At 48.4% G+C, this 20,976-nt stretch overlaps 1 protein-coding gene across 2 annotated transcripts in view; it reads right to left on the bottom strand.

Annotated features, from left to right (window-relative positions):
• Positions 1-1,413: 1,413 nt before the first annotated feature.
• VWA8 (von Willebrand factor A domain containing 8) overlaps positions 1,414-20,976 on the bottom strand; it is a 392,879-nt gene continuing 373,316 nt past the window's right edge. Inside the window, exon 46 of one of the 2 annotated variants that reach the window (XM_036932428.2) lies at positions 1,414-1,549. The gene's annotated coding sequence lies outside the window, so the exon portion shown is untranslated. Of the gene's footprint in view, positions 1,550-18,053; positions 18,617-20,976 lie in introns of those variants that run through there. The other variant, XM_036932430.2, reaches the window with a different exon arrangement.

Here is a 20,976-nt window from a genome sequence, read left to right as displayed (position 1 = left end):
TTAAAAAATAGAAATAATTTCCTCAAATTGAAAAATGCCAAATCTTCAGAATGAATGAGCCTATTAAGTGTTGAGCAATGGAAAAAAGATTCAAACCATATTCTTTTACAATTTTATAATTGTAATTGTATAAATTGTATAAAATTGTAAATTTTAGAATTGAAAAAGAAAACATATTCTTTTCCAATTTTATAATTACAAGGATACATAGAAAAATCCTGAAAGTTTCCAGAGGGTGGACTTGGGAGACATATCGCAAAGGTACCTGCCGCAAGGTGCGGCCGCCTGCAGTCTGCAAGAGTCTCGGACCGGCGGGCTCCTCCGACCGACCTACGGCTGGCTGGGGCTGGTTCTGGAGGACCAGGGGTCCTTTAGCTGACGTCCCACCCACAGAAAGAATTGCTTAAGTTGGCCTATGACAGGGAGGTCAGCTCCAGTCTGGAAAGTAAGATTTCGTCCCTGGCTGTGGCGGCAGGCTTCTTCCTCTGAATCTAACACAGGTTTCTGTGGCATCCTGAAGCAGGGAAAACGGAACCCCTTTGAACAGAAGCGACCTGTGCTTCCTATCATGGGGCCCCAAAAACTTATAATAATGAGATCTCTTACTTCCCTTCTCTTGTAGACTAAAACATCTAATGATTTTGTAGGATTTGTGATAGATTTCCTTACCTACTTAATCAGTCATTGCTGAGAGATCTTAAAATTTATGAAATCAACCTCTCAGTGTGGTTGGGGCTCTGCAAACACAGGCCAGGACTCTGCAAACCGCACAGCCTGCAGAAGGGCTTGCAGGTCTCCACCACAGGCTTTAGCGTAGGTCCTTACTCTGGTTGTCCCGGGTCAGTCCTGCTGAGAGGGACTCCTCATTGTTGGTCCCACTCTAGACCCAAGGGGTGACCGAGGGCAGCTGCTCTGGGTCGGGGAAGGGGGGTTCACCCAAGGACGGAACTGGGTGGCAGGATGAAGGGGGCTGGCAGGCGGAGGCCTCCTCCACGCTCTGAGAGGTGGGCGGGGACCTGTGCACGAATTTACATCCCAGGGACCCATCGACTCGCCCCATCTGCTTTGCCATATGGCTTTCTCCAGAGCAGTCGCTCGATGGGAGCTGGGCTTCTGGGGATATTTTTCTCGATATTGAGCACATTACTGAGCTCCTGCTCAAGGGGTTGTCCCCCCGCACTTGGGTTCCACAGTGGTCTGTGGGGATGACTCATGTGGGGCCTCATGATGGAGAAAGCCATGGTTTGTGGTTTGGTTTTGTGTGTCAAACAAAGCAGGAGATTATGAGAAACAGGAAAAACTCTCACCAACGTCTCCCAAGAATGCCCAATGCCGCGGTCAGCCTCCCCGTGGAGCGGAGGAGGGGCTGCGCCACAAGCGCCCCGCAGGCGGCAGGCAAGGGCTCTGGAGACCTGCCGGTGGGGGCGCTGCACCCCCTTGCCGGCCCCCACAGACCTCCGTCCTTCCTCACAGCCGTTGGCTCTGCTTTCCGGTTTTGCCCCTGGGTTGTTGCTCCTCTGAGGCGCTGGGTCGCTCTCTGCCAATGTCACTGTCTCATGAGCAAAAAAAAAATAATGACCTTCTTTTGGTTCAAATGGGACCTCTGTTCAACTCTCACCCCTGCTCCTCTCACAGGCTGGCCACGTGGAACGCTGCAGCCAACCCTTCCTCCTCTTGGCTGGCATGCTCATTGGCCCTGCTCTGGGCACACCAAGCGCCAGGCTGCGCACCCTGGCCTCTCCCCTGGTTGTCTCTACCATTGGAGTGGCTTAATCAACTTGGCGCAGTTGAGAGGGACCCAGGGTCAGGCCACTGGACTCCTTGTCCAGGCTCTTGCCCCTTCCTCCTAGGCCAGGACCTGGGCCCTGGCTGTGCACATCAGCAGTCCTGCTATGCACATGTCCAAAATCAACTTCTGGGAGCATCTGGTTGGGTCCAGTCCTTTCTGGCAACCAGACCCTGCCTCCTGGGTCCTTGGGACCCTGACCCTGGGTGGATGGGATTAGAGGGCCCAGAATGACTTGGGCAGTGGGAGTCAGCAGTGTTTGCCTCTCCCTAGGGCCAGGCCCGAGCTCTGCAAGGACCAGCCTTTGATCCTGCAGAATAGGCCAGGGCTCTGCAACAGCCTGACCCACAGAGGGGCTCCCACGTCTCCACCTCCGGCTTCTGCATCCCGTGCGTTTGTGCTTTGCAGCTTCGACCCCCATGCCCAGCTGACTGGCCTTCTGGGCTTCTGAAAGCTGAGGGCTGCCTCTGGGGGAGCAGCCTTCAGGCACTCCTGAGGCTGTCCTCTCAGCTTTACCACTTACCAACCGTGTGGCCGGGCCAAGCAACTTAGCCCAGTCTGTAACCCTGGGGAGGCGTGAGTCCCTGGCACTGGAATCGGAGGATGAGTGAGCTTATATGTGCCCAGCATACCACAAGCTCAATAATTAGTGGGTATTATTGTTACTACCACTTACCCATCCCTTTTGTATTTGTTTACTTTCTGTCTTCCCCAGTAGCTCCTTGCCCCGTATCTGTCCTGTTCTGTCTGACCTCAGAGCCTGTCAATATGCTTTATTGGGTGGATGGATGAATGAGTGAATGTTCATGAAGATTAAATGAGGTGCCATGAGGACTCCAGGAACAGAGACTCTTCATCTGGGGAAGGGAAGTGGATCAGTAGTGGGGGCTGGGGCAGGGTCCAGGGTGGGCAGAGGCGTCGCTGGAGGGCCCCGGTGCTGCTGTAGCAAAGGTCTCCGGGTGCTTCCAAAGCCACATGGCACCAGGTGCCAGGCGGCTCCTCACCTCTCAGCTGTGCATGCAGTTGCCACCACTGTGCACAGGGCCTCTCAGGTCTCCTCACAGGAAGGGGAGTACTGGGCGCACATGGACCCTCGGCGGGTGCTCCCTGCTGAGGTCTGAGCCATGGTGATGGCTGCAGCCAGTCCACAGTAGTGTGAACGCTCACATTTACATTTTTGCCAAGCTGAAAATAACAAAAACCTAAGCTCCCCTCAATAGCCCTGTCCCCCCATGGAGTGAGGGGAGAAAGAAGTCCAGCCCGTCTGGGAAACAAAGTCCCCTCTGTTGGCAGACACGGGCTTCTGTTCAATCCCCAGGGCCCTGCGGCTGCAGGGGAATGAGCTGGGTCCGGCCAGCTGCGTTTATTGGACAGCTGGGGGTGGCTCCCAAGGCCTGGCCTTGTTCCCGCTGTGGGAGAGGGGCAGGTCCCACTGAGGCGCTGATCCGGCCCACCCTCTGGGTTCCAGGGTCCTGAATGCCTCCCCTGTGCCAAAGGGCCAGCATTGCCCCCTCCACCACCCTGTGAGCCCTGGTCAAGGGCACATGATGTCCCCAAAGCCCAGTGTGTGTGCCCAGAGCCCCCATCCTCCAGAGCGGTTCCTTTTCACTGACCCATCAGGAATCAGAAAAGGTTAAAATTTCCATCTTCTATCTCAAGGAGATCCGTACTGTGACTCAGTCTCCGACAGGAGTCTTTCCCCCCTTCCGTTGGAGAGGTGCCTCTAAGCAGGGAGGCTGACCGCAGTGAAGGAGCAGTTCGGATGTGCCTCTGCAGAAGGCCATTTTGCCACCTCCACCTCAAAGTGGGGCCACGCGGCCCTGGCCCAGGGACAGAGAGGCTCGAGCAGGCAGAGATGTGGGAGGCTGGTCAGCCTTAGAGCTGACCAGTGTCGTCCTGTCTTTCTTGCCTCCCCTGCACCCCCGCCAGGGCCATGGACACCCACCTTCCATTGCTCGCTTTCTTCATCAGTGTGGCCTAGTCCCAGTGTGTGACCTCACAGCCCTGCTCTCAGCCTTCGAAAGTGACAGCACATTTGTAAAGAAACCTTTGTACTGTAGCTGGGGACTCGTGGGGATGCAAAACTTTTATCCTAAAGGCTCTGTGGCCAGGGTTTGAGGAGGTGGACCCCCAGGAGCCCCTGTTCCTCCTCCCTGTGCTTTCTGGCTCACGCAGATGTTGCTGGGAAATGAGGACTTTTTCCCTAGTAGGGGCTTAGGTCAGATTTTCCTTCCTTTAATTTTTCAAACTAGGAGGCTTCTCACAGGGTTTCTAGGGCTTTGTTTTGACAGGAATCCAGGGTTCTGGAATAGCTGCCTGCACAGGGGTGCTGACCCCGAACTAGCTGAACAGTAGTCCGTGGTCATGAGGCCCTGGAAATGTGTGCGGCGGAACCCCCCACAGAGCATCTGGGGTGGCCTGCTGAGACTTTCTACAGCCACTCTGGTCAGCCTGCCTCTGGCCTATCGTCAACCTGGGGCCCTTCTCCAGGCGCCAGGGTCTGTGGGTTCAAATAAGACACTTTAACTTTCCCATAGTAGAGCAGAGGGAAAACGTAATCAGCTAAAATCAGCAGCAGCAGAGGGACGCCCGCATGACCAGTAGCTCCAGGAAGTTCTAATTTCTCAGTCAGATGTAAGTCATTCCGTGGCTATTATAGTTTCTGCAGCAGTGTGGATATCCTGGAGGGTGCTTTGCCTTTTTTAGGAATACAAAAAAAGAAAACAAAAATAGAAAAAAAAGGTGATTGGAATTTCCAGGCAGGGCCTGTAAAACTGAGAGCTGAGTTCTCGGAGAAGAGTCCACAGGCAAGGGGAACGATATGTAGACTTACTCCCACACCAACCCCAAAATGTAAAGATAAAAAGTTGAAAAACAAAAAAGTGTACACAGAATCCAGTCATTTAACATACCACAATAGTTTGCTTTGATGGCTTAGTTGTTATTTACTTGAGTTGCTTCTGGTTTAACCATAATTTACATATTTGAAGTCCTCATACAAATATGATTACAAACTACTGGCGAGTTTCAGTAAACTTGAAGTTTCTAAAGAGGATTGCCCCAATCATTCACTCATTTCTAATTTATCTGACCCAGTAAGTCAACATCTCTTTCAGAAGGGATTTAAGACAAATTAGAGGATTAAATAAATAAAGATTCAAATAAACGAATTGATACTGTTTATTCAAACCCACAGCCAACATCATACTTAACAGCGAGAAGCTGAAAGCTTTTCCTTTAATATCGGGAACAAGACAAGGATGCCCACTCTCCCCACTTTTTATTCAACATAGTACTGGAGGTCCTAGCCATGGCAGTCAGACAATACAAAGAAATAAAGGGCATCCAGATTGGCAAGGAAGAAGTTAAACTGTCCCCGTTTGTAGATGACGTGATATTGTACATAAAAAATCCTAAAGAATCCACTCCAAAACTACTAGATCTAATACTGAATTCAGCAAAGTTGCAGGATACAAAATTAATACACAGAAATCTGTTGCATTCCTATACACTAAAGATGAACTATCAGAGGGAGAAATCAGAAAAACAATTCCATTCACAATTGCATCAAAAATAATAAAATACCTAGGAATAAATCTAACCAAGGAAGTGAAAGACCTATACTTGGAAAACTACAAGACACTCATGAGAGAAATTAAGGAAGATACCAATAAATGGAAACATATCCCGTGCTCATGGATAGGAAGAATTAATATTGTTAAAATGGCCATCCTGCCTAAAGCAATCTACAGACTCTCAATGTGAGCGTAGTTTGCATCCTAGGGGACAGCTGGAAACATCTGCAGACAGCTTGGCTGTCACAACTGGGAAGAGAAAGGCTGCTACTGGTACCCAAGGGTGGAGGCTAGGAAGGCTCTCCTTCACCCACCCCTGAAACAGAGAATTACCTGGTTTAAAATTGCTATGGTTGAGAAACTCTGGTATAGAAACTACAAGAGAGACAAAGAGGCATAAGGCACAGTTGCTGTTTTGCAGGAATCAGCAAGTGAAATCACTCTCAACATGCTGCATAATGAAAACAGCCCCCAGTCTCCCGCCTGGCTTTTCCCTGCTCAGATTCTGGGCAAGACAGGAGTCCTGCCGTACTCCTGAGCCAGGCACCCTGGGAAGGGCCAGAGTGGGCAGAGCCCAGGGCCGAGGCGACAGGGTGACACTTGCTGTAGTTGTCTGTCTACTCTGGAGTCTGTGCTCTTCTGAGGGCAACAGTGAACAACTAGACCCATTTTTACCTTCAGGCGACCCACAGCCCTGAGACCAACCAGAGGCACCGGGGCTGCAAGTTGGCTGTGACAGGGGAAGGTGACAGGACGAGAAGGGGCTGCACAGGGTCCGGTCCGCTCGGCAGGCCCCTTCCTGCTGGCCTGGGGCTCCCAGACCCGGGGACTGACAGGTCTCTCGGCCACATTCCGCAGGCGGGCCTTACCTGTGGGAGGCATTTGGGGGCAGAGCCCGGAGGGAGGCGGTTTCTCCGAGCCTGCCGATGTGGGTGCTCTGCCGGGGAGTTGCTCCATCTCATTTCTGAACGCAGGCCCGAGTTTGGAATGAGAGTTTTTAATATCCTCCTGTGTATCTGGAAGATAGGGCTCCTGTCCAGTGGGTGGGTTTGGGAGGCAGCAACCTCAGTGCGGGTGGGGTGCGTGAGGATGGAGGACGGCCTGTGAGGACGCACTTAGAGCCACCCCTAAGCGGAGGCTGTGGAGGGAACTGTATGCATCGGGGTCTGCATCGGGAGGTGGGCCCTGGGCTGAGAGAGAGGGGTGGGGACGGCCATTCTGAGGGTCTGAATCAGAGGGGGACCCAGGTGAGCGGGAGGGGACAAAGGGCTTGCTTGCATTTTAAAGCCGTCTGTGGAGAGGCCCGTCGGGGGATGAGAGGATGGGGTTTTGCCAGTAGAGCCTGATTCATAGATGGGGACGCAGAAAGTTACCTAAGAACAGTGCTGGGGACTTTTTCTGTTATCTATTGCTGCAAAACAAACTGCCTCCCAAATTTAATGGCTTGAAACAGTGAGCATTTTATTCCTTCCATGGTTCTGTGGGTGGCCGAGGCTCAGTTGGGCTGTCCTTGGGCTGGTCTCACTTGGGGTCTTTCTTTAGTGTGGCTGCAGTCAGATGCATCAGATGACAGGCTGGAGTCACTGGGCCTGGGGACAGTTGGCGTCTCCATCTTCCCATGTGGCCTCTCTGCATGGTGCCTCCATGTGGACTTGCTGGCAGAGGAGCCGCACTTTCTCAATGGAGGCTCAGGGCTCCCAACAGCGCCACAGGAGAAGCCTTTTCAGGGCTTGGTGGGGCGGGGGGACCTTCCCAGCATCACTCCCACCGCCCTGTGGTCGAGCAGTTGTGGGCCAGCCCTGGCTCAGGGGAAAAGGATAAAGTCCACCTCTTAGGAGAGAACAAATAAGAAGCGTGGCCATCTTTCGTTCACTACAAGGACCTCATTTGGAGTCCGCTTGGAAGGAGGAAGGAGCTGCAGCCATAGTAAGTGGCTCCATCGTGCAGACATGGGAGATCCCAGAGCTGCTGTCCCTTAGCACTTCCCCATCTTGTTGCTGACTTGGGCAGGCAAGGGAGTGAGTGACCGCCACATCTTTAGATGCTTCTCCAGGCCTCGTGTCATCATCTACGAAACGGTGTCACAGCGTTCCCTCTCTCTCCCTGAGGCCGGCCCTTGGTCACCAGCAGAGCACTTCACTGTGCTGGCGGTCTCCTCCATGACACCAGCTTCCACCCCATCCTGGCCTGTCTTAGCAGTTTGGGCCGCTATACCAAAAATACCATAGACTGTGTGGCTTAGGCAAAAAACATTTACTTCCTTCCGTTCTGGTGTCTGGAAGTCCAAAATCAAGGTGCCGGCAGAGCAGATGCGTGATGAGAGCCTGCTTCCTTGTTCGCTGGTGCCTGATGGGGGCCTGTTCGTTCTGGCCCGCCTCCAAATAGCGGCACCCTGGGATGGGCTTTCAATATACGAATTCCGGGGTGGACGCAAACAGTCTATGTATGGTCCTTTCACTGTCTTCCCTCTGGACCCATAGAAAGGAGGTCTTCCAGGCGTGGGAATGAGAGCCTGACTCGGCTTTAACTGAGTGTCAGATAATAGGTCCAGTGGCAGATGAGGGGTCCGGGGGCGACTTAACCTAATGCACTTACCGCCTTACCGTGTCAGCATCTGCGAGAGCATCTGCCGCTTCTTCCTCACAAGCCTGGGGGACACTGAAGCTCAGAGCCTAAGCACCCACTTTAAGGGTGAGCAAGCGTCATGGCGGAGTCAGAGTGCATGTCCGGGTGGCCTGCTGATTGTCGCGCCTCTCCCTGCAGTCCCTGGTGGGGGGTGGTGGCCAGGGAGCTGGGATAGAGGGGGCAGCCGCCGCGCCCACACCCACACTCCGTGGGATTCCCTTTCCTTGGTTACAAAGAGCCTTTGCCTTGGTTTGCCAGCCAGGACAGATGTTAGCAATTTCCAAGGAGCAAACGTTTCTCATTCCATCTTTCCTTAATCAAGTTACTTGGGCTCTGTTCACAGAAGTGTCTGGGGAGCTAGATAAACAGGGGGGGTCCCAGCCACCGGCAGATCTTGGGGGGAGATTCTGTGCAATGAATAGCTTGTCTGTCCTCTAGCTGCGGAGCGGCTGACTCAGGGGCTTCATGGGGAGCGGGTTGCTCTGGCTCCTGGGTCTGTGATTGAGATTTGACCTGTTTTCAAGCCAGTGTGCCTTTGGGGATCCTCCACTCTCTCATTCTTCTCTGATACCTGACCACCACAGTCTGTCCCTGAGCCCAGGCAGGAATGAACACCCCAACACCCCAGACTCAGCCCCGAGCTCTCTCATCTCTGTGCCACATCCCCCACGCAGGTGGACTCTACTAGGAGATATTCCTGAGCACAGCTTGGTTGGATTGTATTAAAAAAAACCTTTGAAATATGCTCACCTTCAAAGCAGGGTTGGAGTGGGAGGTGTGGCATGAGGTCAAGTGGACTGGCAATGCTTTCTTGGACAGGCTGATTTGGTTTCAGTTCTGGGCAGAAGAATGCCCTAAGCACCTGTGTTGTACCGCTTACTTTATAAGGACTGGGGTGTTTCTGAGCGTGTGGCCCTGATGCCTTTCCTCCTTCCGCCAGCCCTGTCTGAGCACATCGATCCCTCGGCGTGGGAACTGCTCTTTGGGGGTCTAGGGTGCTCCCTCTGTTCAGCCATTTGGACAAACTGCTTCTTCCCTGTATATGCAATGTGACCTGAGGAAAGAGGATCTTAGTTGGAGATGTCCCAAGGGCTTCCAGTCCACAAGCAGGGAGAGTCAAAGGATAAAGCCTGCAGATGTCTGCAGACAGCTAAGGAAACCACCGCAGAAGGGGTGGCACGCCGCAGCTGGGTCTTTGTGCTGTGAGGGAGGAGCACCGCCTCCAAGGCAGAAGGGGAAAGGTCAGGCTCCACCCCATCTATTTTACCTGGCCTCCCCATCTCAGTAAGTGGCAACCTCACGCTTTCTGTTTTGCAGTCCCAAAGTCTCTTAGATCCCTGTCCTTCTCTCACATTCCACATCTAATCCATCAGCAAATTCTGTTGGCTCTCCCTCCAGAATATGTCCAGATTCTGACCACTCCTTACCTGCTCCACTGTTCACCCAGATGCCTGCCACCATCATACAATGTCTGAATTATTGCTGTGACCTCCTAATGGGTCCTCCTGATCCCATCCTTGGTCCTCCACAGTCTATTCTCCATACAGTAGCCTGAGTGATCCTTTCAGAATGCAACTCAGAAGATGTCACTATTCTGCTCAGAACCCTCCATTGGTTTCCAGACTTACATCATGTAAATGCAAAGTTCTTGCCATGATCTATAAGGCTCCACATCGCCTAGGTTCTCTGGTTTTCTGGCCTCATGTATGACACTTTCCTACCTGTTTACTTCAATCCAGCAACACTGGCCTCCTTGCTGTTTTTTAAGCTTGTGAAACACTCTTCCACCTCAGGGCCTTTGCACCTGCAGTTCCCTTTGGCTGAAATGCTCTTCTCTTTGGTATTTGTGCATCCACATGAACTTACTTGCTGAGTAAGGCTTCTGCTCAGTTGTTGTCTAACACAGAGGCTTCCCTGTTTAAAATAGTGGCCCCCAACCCAACCCTAATCCTCTTTTATTTTTATTCTCAAAGCTTATCATTGTGTACATATTTTCTGTTTATTTTTTGGCTCTTGCCACTAAAATGTATGTTCCACAAGAGCAAGTTCACTGTTGTATCCCCAGCCAAAGGTAGTGCCTGAAACATCACAGGTGCTCAGCAAATATTTGTTGAAGGGTGAATAAATTTATGAGGCAAAGAAGAGCCTCAGGAAATTCTTCTCTCAGATGGGCATGCGAGGTACTCAAAGGACTGAGGGCTAAGCAGTGGGGTGTGGAGTGGGAGATCTCTCCCAGCAAAGGAGACAGCAGACGTGAAGCCAGTCAGGAGCTATGATGGCTGGGAGTGTGGCGCACAAGTGGAGCACTGGGGTAGGGCTGGGGCACACCACACCGATGAGGGTCTTGGGCACCCAGCTAATGAAACCTCAGGACTGCCATTAGGCTGGGGTGATGTGAGTGTGTATGGGAGGCCTGTGCAGCTGGAAAGGGCTCTGCATGGGGTTGAGGTGCACTGTCAGTACTCAGTTGCTCTCTCTGGTTGATACCACAGACCGCCTAACCTCCGGGTTTAGTCTTAGAATCGATCATAACCACAAAAGTCCTCCTAGCCAGGGCTGGCCTGAAGTGCTGGTGAATGGGGTTGGTATGACTTCAGAGGAAGGGGTTTTGCTGCCTCTCCCAAGCTCAGTATCATTAGTCATCAAGAAAATGCAAATCAAAATCATAATGAGATACCACTTAACACCCACTAGAATAGCTATAATAAAAAAGACAGGAAATAATAAATGTTGGAAAGGAGATGTAGAAAAGCATGGCCGGACATGGCTGTGGCTGCCTTCAGGCTCTGTGAAGAGCTCACTCAGACCTGTGACCACAACGGGGCTCAGACCCTTGGTTACCTGGAGAGGTGACACATTAGTAATTAGCATGCCACCATGTAGCAGAGATCAGACACTGAGGGGGTACAGCTCGGGGAAAGTAAGCTTTGACAGGGACACAAGGATGAAAGGCAGGGAGCCCAGGCTAGGGTTAGCTGGTGGACTATTTGGGAATAACGGACTCATTTGAGGATTGCATTGTGCGTCAGTGAACAACGTTAGGCAGCCACTTCCTCTTTCTCTGGTGGTAAGAACTTTCCTGAGTATCCCCTAGTACCAGGTAGTGTTAGGGGCCTGACCACATTATCTTACTAATCATCTCTGAAAAACTATGGAAAGATAATAATACAGTTGAGGAAATGGCAGTATAAGAAACTTTCTTAGCAGGGGTGATGTCAGTGGAAATGATGGAGTAAGGACCTCCAAAAATCCTGCTCTCCATAAAAGCAATGAGAACACTGGCAAAAAACTGCCAGAATCAACTTTATCAAAACTCTGGAAATTAACCAAAGACTTGCAACAGTTGGGAGCATTTATTTAAGAAAAATGGCCGAATCTTAAGAACAGTGAGCTTTGTGGTGTTTTAACTTGCCCTGTTGGAACTAGTAAACAAGTTCAGTAAGGTGCAAGATACAAGATAAATATACGAAGCTCAATTATATTTCTGTATATGAGCAATGAACAATCTGAAAATGAAATTAAAAAAATAATTTAATATACATCAAAAGAATCAAATACTTAGGAATAAATTTAACAAAAAAGAGGAAGCCTTATACACTGAAAACTAAAGTACTGATGAAAGTAATTAAAGAAGTCTTTGATAAACAGAAACCTGGGTTTTTTAAATTTAGAAGTGACAAGCTGATTCTAAAATTCATTTGGAAATGTAAGACACTTAAAACAGCAAAAATAATCTTGAAAAAGAAGACTAAAGTTGTCGGACTTATATTTTTCAATTTCAAAACTTACACAAAACTACAATAATCAAGACTATGTGGTAGCAGCACACTGATTGTTATAAAGATCACTGGAATAGAACTGACAGTTCACGAATGAACCCATACATTTATGGTTGATTATTCTTCGATAAGGATGCCAAGACAATTCAATTGGGAAAGAATAGTCTTTTCAACAAGTAGTGGTGAGAAAACTGGATATCCACATGTAAAAGAATAAAGTTGTACCCCTACCTCATACAAAATTAACTCAAAATGGACCAAAGACCTAAATGTAAGAGCTAAAACTCTAAAACTCTTAGAAGAAAATGTAAGCATAAATCTTCATGACTGTGGATGAGGCAATGGTTTCTTAGGTATGACACCAAAAGCACAAGTTATCAAATTAAAAGTAGATAAATTGGATTTCATTAAATTAAAAACTTTTGTGCTTCAGAGAACACTATCAATAGAGACAACCTACAGAATGAGGGAAATAATTGCAAATCATTTATCTGATAATGTTCTAGTATCCAGAATATATAAAGGATTCTTACAACTCAACAAAAAAGAAATAGCCAATTAGAAAACATAGGCAAAGGAATTGAATAGACATTTCTCCAAAGAAGATATACAAATGGCTAATAAGAAGAGAAGCAAGCCCAATATCTTTAGGCATTTAAAAAACATAAATCAAAATCACAATGAAATACCACTTAACATCTACTATAATAGCTATAATCAAAAAGTCAGGAAATAACAAATGTTGGAAAGGAGGTGGAGAAATTGGAGTCCTCATATTGTTGGTGTGAATACAAAATGGTACAGCTACTTTGCAAAACAGTTGGAAAATTCCTAGAAAGGTTAGAGTTACCATATGACCAAACAATTCCACTACTAGTTATACGTCTAAGAGAACTGAAAACATATGTCCACACAACAGCCTGCACATGAATGTTCGTAGCGTCATTATTCATATTAGCCAAGAAGTGGAGAGAGCCAAAAGTTTTGAATAAACAAGATGTGATACATTCATACAATTGAGATTATTTGGCCGTAAAAAGGAGTGAAATAGTGACCATGATACAACATGAATGAACCTTGAAAACATATGGTAAGTGAAGGAGGCAAAAAAAAGGTCCCATATTGTATGAATCCATTTATATGAAATGTCCAGAATAGGCAAAAAACCACTGAGACAGCAAGTAGATTCCAGGGGCTAGAGGGAGGGGCAGTAGGGAATGGCTCCTAAAGAGTATGAGATTTCCTTTAGGGATTATGAGAAGACTCTGGAGTTAGGTAGTAGTGATGTGTATATGCTGAATTTATATATAGTATGTATATAAATATATGTAAATATGTATATGTGAATTTCTATATCTGAATATATCCCAGACCACCGAATTGTATGCTTTAAGAGGGTGAATTTTATGGTTTGTGAATATATTTCAATTAAAAAAGAACAATTTCCCTAGGACAGAGCATGAGTTGGTATGAGAGCCATGATCTGAGCCAAGGCCCCTGAGCTCAAGGGCATTTGCTGCAAGGCCTCTGTGCCTTGCTGAGCAGCATGTGGTCCCCTGGGGCTGTCTCAGGAACCCATAGGAAAGGAAAATGATTTCTTCTGGGTGTCACTGTGTCCTCTGGGCACAGCTGCCTGGATGCCCGCTTGTCACCAGGGGTTGACCTGCGCACAAAGTCATTTTCAGTACCGCACACCATCCTTGCCCTTCCCACCACCAGGATTTTGTTACAGGCTCAGGCTTGTGTGTCTGAGTTGCTCTTCTCTTGGGATGGAATCCTTTCCATGAGGCTCCTCGTCTCTCCTGTAAATGGACTACAGGGGCAGGGGGGCCTCTGCTGCCACTCTAGCAGGGGTGATAGGGTTCCTGCTGAGGCTGAAGCTGAGTCTCCGCCTCTGCTCTGCTGCTATTATTCTGGGTACTAATAAGAGTCCTGGAATCACCTTTCCCTGAGGTATTTTAAATAGGGCAGATTTTCTCCTGTTCAACTCGTCCACCCACCCATGGCATCACCCACCCTTCATCCATCTGTCCGTGCATCCATCCATCCATCCATCCCATATGACTAATCTAGGTTGTATGAAGCTCCTTGCAAAGCAACTTGCTGAAGCAGTTTTGCTTCAATTGAGGAACATAGGCTATCAGTCTTTTCCTGTCTTCTGGAGATTTATGAGTCTGAGGGTCTTCCTGGGCTGTGTGTCGGGATGGAATGGTTGGCAGCCATGATGATCAGCCAGCAAGCCCCACAGCCTCACAATGGCCAAGATGACTCTGACCATCCCTCCCAATACCCTCCACCTCTGCTTTTTTAAAAAATTTTTGTCACAGAGCAAGCTGTTTTCAACAAACGAGCTTGCAAATATGAAAGCTCCTCCCCAAAGCTCCTTCTGCGTGACAGACCTTTCATCACCAACCCAACTTGTACTATTGGGTAAAAGACGGTTCTCAGCTCATTTTCAAGGAGAAAAACAAACGCAAGCTAAACCCAGCAGCCACATGATGCAGTTGCTCCAGGCAGGGAGGCTTGCTCTGTGGAGCTGCCATTGCTCCGGGTTCCGGGAGGGCCAGGGCTGCCCACAGGCCTCCCACCTCAGCCCCGCCAGGCAGGGCCGGGTGAGCAGCTGCACAGCACAGACGGCCACCAGGGGCTCTGAGGAGGAGGCTGCTTTCAGGGCTGGGCCTTGCTTGGAAATCCATGGCTGGACAGTGGCAGCCAGCGACAGCAAGAACAGTCCTGCCGGCTGCCCCACCTCAGAACGTTCCTCGTGCAGGCCTTCACCCAGACTGCGCCCCACCTCCGTTCCCCCGGGACTGCCTGACTGCTCCCGGCTCACCCAGTCCCGCCCGCCGGAGAGCCAGCACGGTGGTGCCTCGGCCTCCCTCAGCTGTGCGTGTACCAGCAGCTGACGAAGCCCTGCTCTCGCCACGAGGAGGAAGGTAGCTGTGGAAGCATTACCAGCCTGTGTGCTAAGCTCAGGGTGCATCCATGCTCCCCTCTCCCTCAGCCCAGAGGGGGCTGTCTTTGTTTTTTAAATGAAATGGAGTAAGAACAGTACCTGTTTCATGAAGTTGCTGTGAGGATTGAATGAGTTTATCTTTGTAAAGTGCTTGGAAGTGCCTGGCACGTGGGAAGTGCTAGATACGAGTTAGCTATTACCTCGTGTAATAATAATACTTTGTATTGTTCTCAGTGCACATGTCGGAACATGGCACCCAGACTTAGCCTTGTGAGACTCCTCGGTCACTCCGCAAAGAGTTCCCCTAAACAGATCAGTTCTTTCCAGGGACATCTGAACACCTGGTTGAGTCAGGGCTTCTCCCCAGGTCTGAGGAAAGAGTAGAGGCCAGGAAGGCATCTCAGATTGACTCTATAATAATCTTTATTTTTAAACCTGTCCTGGTGCTAACAGTCTCTTGAAGGAAATCTGTGGTTGTGGTGCAAACAACTTGGAGGCACTCCTAGGGAAGACCATTGCACCTGACCCAGAGGCAGGTGATGGGGAGCCTGGGAAAGAAATTCTAACCAGGAAACAAATTCATGATCAGAACCATGTCTGCAAATCAGACAGCAAGCATGGGCTCTGCACTGCCCTGGCGGGGGCGGAGGGAGTCTGTCCTGGAGGGGGTGGCCTCCCATCACCTGTCCTCCCAGAGTGCACACTGCTTTGCTCTTCCATTTGGTTCCCTCTCCATGCATCCCCACGGACAGGCTGCTCTGGGCTCTGCACCCCTTCTGAGGTGTTTGACCAGCCAAAGGATGTCCTGGCCCCCAAACAAAATTGGTCGTAGTCCCTAATCTCTTGAAGGGCCACTTTCTTCTTGGGCTTAAAACCAAACACCTCTTGAACTGGATAGAAACGTTTTGTCTGATGTGCTTTCATTATTTTATTTTCATTGTCACATGAACCCTGGGGTATGAGATAATTATCATCGTTAAGAAAACAGGCGCTCAGAGAGCCCAGGAGACCTGCCCAGAGTCAGGGGGCTTTTAGGGGCAGGTGCAGGTTGCCACCCTGATACCCTTGATTCTGAAGCCAGCACCATGCAGAGTGGAGTTTGCGGTTTCTTGGTTTCCATGGTAGGGCGGGGATAGATCTGACTGCAGAAACCAGGCCGAGCCTTTGCAGTGCACATGCTGACTCCCCTGCCTTCTGTGTTTGCCCCTTGGCTCCTCTGACTTACTCAAGTCAGTCTTCACAGAAGACCTGGGTGGGACAGTCTGATTTAATGATGTGCAAATGACAGGACAAATTAGACTGTCATGGGGAGGAGCAGAAGGGGTTTTAAGAGGGAAATTGATGCCATGGTCTTTATTTATAAGCACTTGGGGGGTGATAGTAATGATGGGGAGGGAGGTTGTTGGCAGAGCAAGGATCAGGAAATGCAAAACCCATCCTGTTTATGTGTGGTGATGAATATTAACATGACTTACTGTGGTGATCATTTTGTAATGTGTACATATATAGAATCATCATGTTGTACATATGAAACTAATATAATATCATATGTCAACTATAGCTCAGTTTTTTAAAAACTGGCTCTCTTTAAAAGAGGAAAAAAAGAATCATGTTCAAACAGAAAAAGGAGCTATTTTCCTTTAAAAAGCCACATTCATTTTTCAGAGGCACTGCTTTCTTTAGTGCTAAGGAAATAATACTTAAGGTATTTTAGAAACTGTTGCACAATAGCTTCTTGCTAAAGGCTGAATTACAGATATTTCAGAAAACATCCTAGCAGAAGTGTACTCAGCGTACAGGAGGGACCGTCTGAGTTTAAGAGGCTCACCTGATTTCAGTCCAGCCTTTACCAGGGTGGGGCTCACAAACTACAATGTTCTTTCCACAAACACTAACCCATGGTTTGCCACGCTGCCCAGTGGGGTACGGACCAGTCCTTCTTCTGCCAGTAAGAGCTATGGCCTTCAGGGGTGTAAGTTCTCTCTCAAAGGGTTCACAGCACAGGCTACAAGTTCCCTTGGCAAACCAACAAAATACTCTGACTGGTTCACTTCACCAGAGACCTGTGCAGGTGCTATGTGGAAGGTGCCCGGGTTGAAAGGCCCTTGCTAGGGAAACCCCCACCCCCGACATGCATGCCGTGCCTGCTTCTGTGACCCAGATGTCAGAAAGGCAGAGCTTCCATTGAGGCAGGGCCAGATGCAGGTGGAAATTCGGTGTCTCTAAGAAAGACAGACTTCAAAGAACAAAGCCACAGCCCGTCCACACCCGGCAAAGGTTCCAGTCGGCGCTCTTGGGAGAACTCAGAGGCCAATGTGTAGCCCACGGGAAGACTGTTCCCCGCCCCATCTGCCCATGTCTCAAGCCCTCACACTGTGCCCCAGGCCCAGAGATGCTCCAAGCTGCCCGCCCCCATCATAGACCCTGTCTGAGGTCCTTCGTCTCAGCTGGGGCCAGGGGGAAAGCACTCAATGAAGGAATTCAGACCAAGATGAGCATGATGGATAGCCTCTCAGGGCCATTTGTATTTTAAAAGAGAAGCCCCTCTTGCTGAGAAACACCACTCTACAGATAGACTTCAGATGTTAGGGGGCAAGGAGCCAGGCCAGCTGTGTGGGGCTGTAGCCCAGCCAAGTGACTGAATGTCTGCTTTCAGGCAGCTTTGTGGAGCTGCTACGATCTTCCACCTCGGCAGAGAGCACTCCCGTTTCTTTCTGCCTTTCAGTCTCCATGAATGGTCTTGCAGAGCAAACGAGATTCTTTAATTCGGGAGCCACATATTGAATATCAAATCCTGTGCTTGAGCTTGCAGTGTATGGACGTGCATATTCTATCAGCCTTGAAAACAATTGGTTGGTCAAAAGCATTGGGCCCTAAAGGACACTTTCAGAGAAAGACCCCTTTTTTGTCAACTGCAAAAAAAATAACACAGCTCAACTTCCCAAACCATGTGCCGATTAGCTCTGCCCTGGGCCTCCTGGGGTACCCCTTGTCATCTGCCCTTTTTATCCTCTGCCCATAATCCCTGGAGTCTGAGCATCCTGGAGTGCTACAGAGACCCTCCGATTCCTCACCAGACTGGGCTCTATGGGAACCACCCCTGGAGGGAAGGCCAAGGCTGGTCGACAGGTGCTTCCCCAGAGTTGCCACTTGGTTTCTCCTGGGCCTGGAAGCGCTTGTTCTAGGACAGTGTTTTCAGGGCAGAATTTCATATGTGCCAGAAAATTGCCCATAAAAGGAAATGAACTAACTACCTTTGCCAAGTCTCACTCCAATCCTAGAATCCCAATGACGGAAGACTTCTTAATTAGATCTGGAATGAAGAAGTGGTCAAGCTCATTAAATTAGCATTCGTATTTATTAATGTACATATATTGCACTTGAAAATCCAACCTTAATGACCTGAGTAAATATACTTGTTTTCCTTCATTTCAATAAATAAGGCTTCACCTATGGCATTATGAGATCAGTTACACAAAGTACTCTTGACAGGTTCATTATTTTCTTGCCACAGTGAGGCCTATATAAGGAGACAAAAATGCTTTGGGATGTTCGGGCAGACATTTCCCTTCCATTTCCAGGTTAAACTCTAGCAAACATTGCTAATGCTTCAGAGTTGCACATAATGTTAATAAATCCTTCTATTCTGAGACTCCTTTAGGGTCACACACATTGTCTTTGGAGTCAGAGTTCACTGAGAAACACTCTGATTGTTCCTTCAAGGGAAGCACTGGCAGCTCTTAGGAGGGAACAGGGAAGGGTCAAGGAGACTCTGGTGCCTGCTGAAGGGGAGGACCAGCTGTGGTGGCTGATGCTCCTTGGAGTCGACATGGCCCTTGATGAGATTCCTTAGAGCAGAACGTGATGTTCTCCCCACCCTCTGGATCTAAACCAACTGGAAAGAGTGTTATACTTTGCTTGGAGTAGTCAAATACCACAAGCACCTTCAAATACCACAAGCACCTCTCAATTAAAAAATTATGTAACCCTGGTATTCCAAAGCCAACATGCATTGCTGTGCAAGAGCAGACGTGGTCTCTGTCTGAAGGTAAAAGCTCCAGACAGCGCTTTGTCTCAAAAATAGAGTGTCAAGTCATTCTCAACTTGAGAAGTTTGCTTGGCAAGCATATTTTCTCCCTGGAGGAGATTTTTGTTTACAGGATTTAACAATTAAAAAAAAAAAAACCACACACACAATTGCATATTGTTCAGCGTGGCACAAAGGTCAGCTCTTGGAACGCAGTGGTTTTCCAATTCCTCATCCTTTTTGATCCCACTGTGCATATCAGCAGATATGGAATTTTATTTTAAGGCAGCAAAATGCAAAATAAGAGACAATGGACAGAAATCTTGTGAATTGTCATCCAACAGAAATATCTGTCCCGCTGATGGGGGAAAGCCCCTCTTGTCCAATTCTAGTGACGTGTATGGAAGTTTTAGAATGTGTATTTAGTTAGTCACACTATTCTGTTGGGACAGTTGATATAGGTGCCAGAATCCTCTGTACAATAGGGACTAAAATGTGTGCGGGGTTCTGGAGACAAAAATGATGTTTCTGTAAGATATATGAGAGGCAAACTCAATTCACTGTATAAGATACAGGAACATGGGACTTGAGTGTTAAGAGATCATTTGTCCAACTTTTAAAATTCATAGATGAAGCAACTGAGACGCAGAGGTGACTAGCCCAAGTGTACACAGGTAGTTAGTGGCTGAGCAGCATCTAGAACTTCCTTTCTACTGACTAATACACCTGGAGTGTGTAAACTCCCCCTACAAGATAGAACACGGCATTCCTTTCTATTACCTCTAGTACTTTGGCCACAGTCTTAGTAAACAGGCAAAGGAATGGCAATAGATAAGAACTGTATGATATAATGCTGGCCAGAAAGTGGAAGCAAATTAGACTCTTCATCTAAGTATTTTTAAAAGCCATACATGTTACTGGTTAGAATAATTTTAAAAAGTAGACATTTTATTTTGTAATAAGATGAAAAAGCTATGTACAATTTACCAAAAAACAAATGGACATTTGGCTATTCCTAAGTTGCAATTCCAGAAAAAAGTTATCCAAGCAGGGGATACTGGCTTAGAACTTATGGAATATTTCTTATAATTGTGATTATTGGAAACAAAAGAGGGAAACACAACAATAATCGACTATTCCCCTTGTTCCCCAGGTCTCATCTCTCTCCACCTTGTTCACTGAGCTGAATCGTGGCTGATGTGACAGGCACGGTGGGGGGGAGCCGGGTGGACAGACGTGGAAGGCTCGGGGCTGCCTCAGGGGCCTGACTATGCAGTCTGTGGAAAACCACTTCTACATGGCTTTCAAAGCCCTACAGTTTGTTTAGAGGAAATCTTGCTGGTGCTGATGGACTCTCCTCCTCTGACAGTTCACAGGAAAGGGTGTAGTATAAAGAATGAAACGATCCATTCCAAACATGCGATGGGCTTGAGTATTCCGGCCTTGTCCACGTTTGGTGGCAGTGCTCGAGGTGCCCCATGTGTGATGAGGTCATCTTGCTGGGGCACATAAAAGACTCCGGGCAGAGTACACATCGTATAGGGCAGCTATTCATAGCATTCACTCCTGGCTGCTCATAGATAACAATGGGCCTTCTCAGCATTACAGGGGAGATGGAGCCAGTTTAGATGCCTTGCAGTGGAACCCCCGCTGAGGCACACAATGCATTTATTATGACGACCTGGCCCTAGGAAGGGCCTGGGAACAGCTTGGAGGGGCCTGTAATTAAGTACATTTAATAATGAAGGCACAAATGTCTTAGGTATTTCAAGAAGAAGGAAAATAAACCCTTAATTGTCTTCCTTCTCCCCTTTCCTCCCCCACTGTACTTTCCTTTCACAAATAAGAAAAGCCAGGAATTACATGTTTTTTTTTTTTAAAACAATCGCAAAGGATGTCTGGCCAGTGGGGAAAGGGAAATTAAATTACTTGAGAACATTCTTTCCATGTTAAAAAAAATGGCTTCTGCTCACTCAGGTACTCAGGCGCAGGGAGGATTTGTTAAAAGGCTCTTCTGTTAATTACCCCTGAATCTGAGGGCATGAAGAGAAATGCACTGGGAGAAAGGAGAAAGTGTGTCAGAATAAGGAAGCTTGCGAGGGGGCCAGTGCCGTCCAGCTCTGCTGCTGCCTGAGTGTGCCCTCTTTTCTTCCACTTTTCCAAGTCTCAGTTTCCTTTTTTGTAAAGTGAGGATGTTAAAAGCACAATTAATCAATAGTCTAATATTG

The sequence above is a fragment of the Manis pentadactyla genome, chromosome 17 (genome assembly GCF_030020395.1).
Source record: "Manis pentadactyla isolate mManPen7 chromosome 17, mManPen7.hap1, whole genome shotgun sequence".
NCBI classification, from domain to species: Eukaryota; Metazoa; Chordata; class Mammalia; order Pholidota; family Manidae; genus Manis; species Manis pentadactyla.
This window is presented reverse-complemented; position numbering and strand designations above follow the sequence as displayed.